The sequence below is a fragment of the Toxorhynchites rutilus genome, chromosome 3 (genome assembly GCF_029784135.1).
Source record: "Toxorhynchites rutilus septentrionalis strain SRP chromosome 3, ASM2978413v1, whole genome shotgun sequence".
Taxonomy (NCBI): Eukaryota; Metazoa; Arthropoda; class Insecta; order Diptera; family Culicidae; genus Toxorhynchites; species Toxorhynchites rutilus.
This window is the reverse complement of record NC_073746.1, coordinates 27705290-27713332: the sequence shown is the minus strand read 5'-3', so window position 1 is coordinate 27713332 and position 8043 is coordinate 27705290. Positions and strand designations below refer to the sequence as shown.

At 41.2% G+C, this 8043-nt stretch overlaps 1 protein-coding gene across 2 annotated transcripts in view; it reads left to right on the top strand.

The window, feature by feature from the left end:
- Positions 1–5541: 5541 nt before the first annotated feature.
- Positions 5542–8043, top strand: part of LOC129776192 (protein bowel) — a 131363-nt gene continuing 128861 nt past the window's right edge. The window contains exon 1 of one of the 2 annotated variants that reach the window (XM_055781686.1): positions 5542–6987. The gene's annotated coding sequence lies outside the window, so the exon portion shown is untranslated. The remainder of the gene's footprint in view (positions 6988–8043) is intronic. The other variant, XM_055781685.1, reaches the window with a different exon arrangement.

Sequence of the window (8043 nt, the reverse complement as noted above, 5' to 3'; positions counted from 1 at the left end):
ATCGGGATTTATAAAATTGACTGATCTTGTGGCTCAAATCTTCACGTGTTTTAATGTTTCCGACTCCATCAGAACCATTGTCATCTCAATGCTTCCAGTATTAAAGACAATTTTGCAACAATTGATGCAAACATGGCCCCTCCTTGCAATGATTATCTCTCTTGATGTCTAATTCAAATAGAGAGGTCGGAGATATCACTGTTTTACAGTGGAATTGTCGTAGTCTTATCCCTTAGTTGGATACATTCAAATTTTTAATTCATAAGTTCAATTGTGATATTTTTGCTCTGTCCGAAACTTGGCTTTCTTCGCGAGATGATCTATCTTTCCACGATTTTAATATTATACGCTTGGACCGTGTTGACAGATACTGAGGGGTACTATTGGGGATCAATAAGTACCACTCATTTTTTCGAATTGACCTTCCACCTATTGGAGGGATTGAAGCTGTTGCTTGTCATGCAAACATCAGAGGCAAAGACCTCTGTATTGTCAGCCTGTATTGGCCTCCGAGAGCTGCGGATAGCCGCAAACAACTTGTTGACATGTGCTCACTCCTTCCTGAGCCACGATTGATCTTGGGAGACTTCAACTCTCACGGAACTGCCTGGGGGGAACAGTACGACGACAATCGTTCATCGTTGATATATGACCTTTGTAACAGCTTCAAAATGACTGTTTTGAACACTTGGGAAACAACACGTGTACCTAAACCTTCTGCTAACCCAAGTGCTCTTGACCTCTCGCTTTGCTCGAATTCACTATCGTTAGATTGCAAGTGGAATGTAATCCAGGACCCCAACGGTAGTGATCACTTGCCAATCAAAATTTCCATCACCATTGGGTCGAATTCTTCTGAATCTATAAACATGGCATATGACCTCACAAGACACATTGACTGGAAAAAATATACGGACGCGATTGCTCTAGCCAGAGATGGTTTACCTCCATTGGAGGAGTATAACTTCCTTTCTCGTTTGATCTATGACAGCGCGGTTCGCGCTCAAACGAAACCCATCCCAGGTTCCACTATTCGTCGAATCTATCTATGGTGGGATAGCATATGTTCCAAGCTTTATGTAGAAAAATCGAATGCATTTAAAGCTTTTCGGAAACGTGGAACTCCTGAAAATTTTCAAACGTATTTAGCCCTTGAGAATCAGTTCAAAAATTTGATCAAAGGGAAAAAACGTGCTTATTGGCGAAATTTCGAGGGAGGTTTGTCACGAGAATCAATGAAAAAACTATGGAAAGTGGCTCGAAACATGAGTGACTCTTCAACGAATGAAAGCGAAGAATATTCACATCGATGGATATTTAATTTTGCACGGAAGGTTTGTCCCGATTCCGCTCCCGTGCAAAAAATTATTCGAGATATACCACAAGATAGTTGCGATCTTGATTCTGAGTTTTCGATGGTAGAATTCTCTATTGCTCTCCTTTCATGTAACAATTCTGCTCCGGGATCGGACCCAATTAAGTTCAACTTGCTGAAAAACCTCCCTGATGTGGCGAAACATCGCTTGTTGAACTTGTTCAATCGGTTTCTGGAGCATAATATTGTTCCAGATGATTGGAGACAAGTGCGAATTATAGCTATTCAAAAACCCGGAAAACCCGCGTCCGACTTCAATTCGTACCGCCCAATAGCAATGCTGTCTTGTATACGGAAATTGTTGGAGAAAATGATCTTGTTTCGCCTTGATCGATGGGTTGAAACGAATGGCCTACTCTCAGATACACAATATGGGTTCCGCAGGGGCAAGGGGACGAATGATTGTCTAGCGTTGCTTTCTTCAGAAATTCAAATGGCTTACGCCGAAAAAAACAAATGGCTTCAGTATTCTTGGACATAAAGGGGGCCTTTGATTCAGTTTCAATAGAGGTCCTGTCAGACAAATTACACTCTCGGGGTCTGCCGGCTCTATTGAATAATAATATAATTTGCTTTGTGAGAAACATTTGAATTTTTCTCACGGGGATTCGACAGTAAGTCGGGTCTCCTACATGGGCCTCCCCCAGGGCTCATGTTTAAGCCCCCTTTTGTACAACTTCTATGTAAGCGACATCGACAATTGCCTTACACAAAATTGCAGCCTAAGACAACTTGCAGATGATGGAGTGGTGTCTGTCGTAGGATCAAACGAATCCGACCTGCAAGAATCCTTACAAGATACTTTGAACAATTTTTCAACCTGGGCCATTGGGCTAGGGATCGAATTCTCCACGGAGAAAACAGAGATGGTGGTTTTTTCTAGGAAGCATAGACCAGCAAAACCAAAGCTTCAACTTTTGGGTAAACCGATCACTCATGCTATGTCATTCAAGTATCTTGGGGTCTGGTTCGACTCCAAATGTACTTGGGGGGCCCATATTAGGTATCTGAGTAAAAAATGCCAACAAAGAATAAACTTTCTCCGTACAATTACCGGCACCGGCACACACCTCATTGAACTCGAGCGAATTCAGTATCTTTGTCTCCGTATTGCATTGGGATGTATGCCCTCAACGCATACCACGAGTCTCGAGGTTTTGGCAGGCCTACTCCCACTAAAAGATCGCTTCAATTTATTATCTCTTCGGTTCTTCATCCGGTGTAAGGTCATGAACCCATTGGTGATCGCAAATTTTGAGCAGCTGATCGAGCTAAATTTTCACTCCGGATTCATGAGTTCATATCATGAATTCATCTCCATGCAGGTTGATCCTTCTTCGTATATTCCCAACCGTGTTTGTTTTCCTGACTACATCAATTCCTCTGTGCATTTTGATCTGTCCATGAAGCAGGATATCCATGGAATTCCAGATTATCATCGATCGGGGATCGTTCCTACGATTTTCGAAGCAAAGTATGGGCGTGTCAATTGTGATAATATGTACTTTACTGATGGGTCCTCTATGAATGAGTCCACAGGATTTGGAGTGTTCAACAAATTTTTTAGCACCTCACACAGTCTTCAGTATCCTTGCTCAGTGTATATTGCTGAATTGGCAGCAGTACACTGGGCGCTGGGCAGCGTCGCCTCACGACCTGTTGAACACTATTACAGTGTAACCGATAGTCTTAGCTATCCGTTCAGTGAGGCCGGAAAAGCACTCGCCGTACTTCCTTGAGAGAATACGAGAAATTATGAGTGCTTTATCCAGACGCTGTTATGTCATTACCTTTGTCTGGGTCCCTTCACATTGCTCAATTCCGGGTAATGAGAGGGCTGACTCATTAGCAAAGGTAGGTGCAATTGAAGGCGATATTTATCAGCGTCAAATCGCCTTCAATGAATTTTATTCTTTAGTTCGTAGAAATACCATCGCTAACTGGCATCGCAAATGGAACGAAGATGAATTGGGCCGGTGGCTCCACTCGATTATCCCTAAGGTTAGCCTCAATCCGTGGTTCAAAAGTCTGGACTTGAGTCGGGACTTTATTCGCACCTTCTCCCGACTCATGTCTAATCACTATTCGTTAGACGCGCTGCTTTTTCGTTTTAATCTTGCCGACAGCAATCTCTGCGGTTGTGGCCATGGTTAGCACGACGTCGAACACGTTGTTTGGTCGTGCGAGTTGTATCTTGTCGCCAGATCGAATTTAGAAAACTCCCTTCGGGCTGGAGGAAAGCAGTCCAATGTGCCGGTGAGAGATGTGTTGGCTCGGTTAGACCTTGATTACATGTCCCAAATATATGTTTTCCTTAAAGCTATCGATCTTCGAGTGTGATTGTTCATACATCCTTTCCCCCCCCCTTTTCGCCCTTCGCGAGCTATCGGTTCCCTTCCTACTAACATTAGAATAAGTTAAATTGTAAATACATATTAGATGTAAGGATAGTTTTAAGAATTGAGTCTGAAGTGTCAGTGTGAATGAGAATGTGAATGTGAATGTGAGTGCGAGTGCGAGTGTAAACACACATCTCCTTACATCCCATCCTTTTCCTAATGAAAATGTGTCACCCTTCTAAACTCGAGTCGACCGCGAGTAATCGGTTTCCTATTTCATTAACCATAGAATTAAGGAAACAACATGTTGATATATGCTAGTTGAAATATAGTTAAGAGTTTGGCTCCATTAAACTTATATAACTGAGCCGGTAAAAATAAACGGATTGATAAAAAAAAAAACAAGAAAAGTGAATATTTGCTTGCGTATGTAGATGACATAATGGCGACTCGTAAAAGTGAAGTATGAAAAGAACATGTTCAAACTTTAAGGGAGGCGATCTGGCGTAGTGGTAACATCCATGCCTATCACGCTAAAGGTCACGAGTTCAATTCTCACTCCCGACATTCTTCCAAAAATGGAAGTAAAAGTGACGAACCAGCCAAATGAGTTGAAAGTCACTATAATACAGATAAAAAAAAAAAATGTTCAAACTTTCGAAATTAAAAAAAAAATTGAAAATGTCAATTCACAATAAGTAAAATGTTTACCATTCGCTGTAGAATGCTAACAGGGTCAAATAAAAAACTTTTTGGGTCTTGAAATTTGAAGAATCCCCAGAAACGATTATAAGATATTCCGATGCAAATTGACAAAAGATTTGAGGTCTACACAATAAACTGCAAGTTTTATTCCATTCAATTGTGTAACACGAGAAATAAAATATTTAAAATAAGGTCCAGATAGATCAGGGTCCGATGGAAGCATAATATATATAGAAGTTATTATATTTCGTATTCGGGGTATTACAACAGACTGATCCAAAGTTTGATATGAACCTGTTTCCACTCGACAAATCCGAGATGAGCAAAAGCATGACTGAAAGCTTTATTTGGAAATAATCATTAATTCTCCAAACCATACATTTCAACTGGAATCTGAACAAGAGATAGACGAAAAAGTTGATGAGTTCATATAGGGACAGATTCAAACTCAAAGACAATTTGATATGAACTCAATCCCTAATTGGAATAACAACGTATAACAATAAGACAAATACATCGTTATTCACTCATCAAAATATAAAAATGAATCAAAACATGCGAGCTGCGAAAGACTTTTACTTCCACTCAGTTCAAATTCTGATGATGCAAACTTTCCAACAATTCTTATTTGAATGAAAGCCACATTCAACTGAAAGTATATCATCAGCAACAATAAATCAATAACAATCCACAAAAACCACTTCGAATCGGCATTGTTCGGAAGTCGGACTTGTCGAGGATCCGAAACCGACGCTGAACTAGCAATAGTCCAAAGCGCTCCTTTAAACGGCGAAGAAAACAAAAGCCTCAGCCAAAGTGGTTACGTGTGAGTGTATGTGTATGTGTGTCTGTATGTGTGCATGAAAACCAAAAAGAGACGGAATCGAAGCTGTTCCAAGATCGGACCAAGAAACGAATCGAAAACCGGCTTGACTTGTTCTCCTTTTGCTCTGTCTCGCTCACTGCAAACTAAGCGCTATGTTGACTTGTTTTGTTTACCTCACTCAACTTCATTCCATCGGTTTCACGTTTGAGTTGATCTTATCTCGGCCGTCTTCCACATAGTTTCTCGCAGCCAACATCGGACCGAAGAAAATTCTCTCCGCGCGGAAGTTCGAAACAGTGGACATAGAGCTCCTTCACGCGATGAGTCCGGCCGGGGGTTTGTTTAGGGTCACCCGAAGTGTAAGCGCAAACGTAACCCGATCTACAACTCTCAAACGCAGAGCTTTTCTTGTCCGGGGGGAGGTGATTGTGTAGTGGTGCAAGCATGGCCCATTCGGGACAAACACAAGCGGAAAAATTGAGAAAAGGCAACAACAAGTGAGTGCTCAGTCCTTTACTGTTGTTCTCTCTCCCCCATAAGCTCTAGCTCTCGCTTGTTGGAGAGTCCGTGTGTGCGCTCGATGAACTTGTTGTGCAACGCGCAGTCCGTTCAGTCTGAGAGAGTTAACCGTGGTTGAACGACGCACCTGTGACCGTGTCCGTGACAATTGTTCAGCGCAAATCCGGGAGTTTAATCGAAGATCCTTGGCGAAAAGTGTGCGAGAGAGAGAGAGAGAGCGCGTGCAGATCCTTGTACGCAATCAAGTGTTGAAAGAATTTCAATCCGGGCACAATATGACAGACGAAGAAGGAAAACGATGATGGAATTCGCTCAAAGTGGAGGAAAAATATTTGAGCGGTGTTGAAAAACAACAACAACAGAAAAAATGGTACAAGTGGTCTTGTGAAGCTGCTTAAGCAGCCAAGATGGAGGCTGCTGTTTAGGGTCGTTGCCGCGAAATGTTTATCAGGGATTAAATCGTTCAACTGACTCGCGGATTGAGGTTAAGTGTGTACACGCGTAGTGACGACTGGTTGGAGTTGGATAAACGCGAGAGAAAAATTAAAATTCAAGTGAATGAGTACGATTCGACGGGTGTCGTTTGCGATTTCGTCGGTGAAAAAGTTTAAGTGTCACCCCAAAAGTGGTAAAAGCTTAACAGCAATAAAAGTTTATTGAATTTTGTGGTCATCGCCCCAAGCGGGAGTGATTGTTTGCTCAAATTCAAAATCAGAAAGGATTAAAGCCTGAAATCGGTGAGTGGTTATAATTGTGGCACCCCCATCAGAGCAAAAAACCGCGGATACTGTTTAATAGCGTTGTGCAGTATTAGTTTCAAAGTGAAAAATTGTGAAACAAAAAACGGTGCCTCTGACCAAGTGATACGCATGTACAAACAAGAGGATTGGTCAGGCCAAATTGAAATTAATCATTCCCAATTCGGATTACAATTATTGGATTACCTGCCACCCGATCGCAACTCCTACACTGTGTGGGGATGTTTCCTGAGGGGATCGCCGATGGTAGTGCAAGTGTACAGCAGTGTCTGCTAGCGCTGCGCTGTTAGCGACTCGAGTGGCCCCTTGACCTGTCCCTAATCGGACTAATAAGACAGACAGCAATAGCGACGGCGATTTAGTGAGATAGAGAGGGAGATAGCGCAGTTCAACCGTAATACAGAGCGAACAAACCGGCCATTTAACCAGTCGACCCAGTTTAGGAGCTGACACAAGCAGAGAAAGGTAAAAATCTAGTTTGCATTCCATATGTGGAGACATTCGTATTGTTAACATGGAGTAATTGAAACAAGTAATGGATGTAGAGGCGTATAACCATCGGGTTCTACTTATCGATTGTCGGAGTTAATCGTAGTCAATTTATAGACACCCTCGAGAATTCTAATCAGTCGGATTTTCAAGTGCTATTCTGCCGTTCCACGCATAGTTGTCCCATGTTACTTTTTTCACTTTTCTTCATAAAACGATGTTTTATGCCTTATCTTGCGTAAGAACACAAAAAAAGTTTTTGTATGTTCCCAGCTTTTAAAAAACAACATCAAGCTCACTTGTCCCATGTTCATATTCTAGGCATAACTGTCCCACCATGTATTTTTTGTGGATCCATAATAAATGAATCGGTTCAAGTACAAGAATTTTATGCCACCCTTCCAGCAGGACTAAAGCGCCCATTTCTGGTTTGAAAGAAAACACTAATTCTCAAACAAATAGAAAAAAGTTTAGCTGAACACTTGTACACCTTATTAGCGAATGCCTAATAACAATGAGATTCATATTCTGCAAAACTGTTGCAGATTACTCTCTTCTCCATAAAACGACGTTTTTTATGCATAATCTTTCGGAAAAAAAAACAAAAAACAAAAACAACATCAAGTTCAATTGTCCCATGTTGATATGTTCATATGTTGATATGTTAGGCATATCTGTCCCACCATGAGTTTTGAAACTTATAATAAAGCTTAATTGATTCGAGTGAGGGGAACTTTTCAACATTCATTAGACAATAGTTTACTGCTGCTTAAAGCTTCTGATAGACAAACATGCTAAAAAACTTTGATTGTGTTTTTCTCAGTTGCTGATTTTGGAACATGGGACAACTACGCGTAGAACGGCAGTATTCTTCTGTATCATTTAGTTAAGCTTTTCACACTGAATGATTTTTTTCTTACGAATAATGCATTCCAAACGCTTTCGTTCGATACAAGATGCAATTGTGTTGTATTTCCTCTTATGTAGTCTTCAAGAAAAGAATTCACACTGAGTACTGACTAAGAACGATAC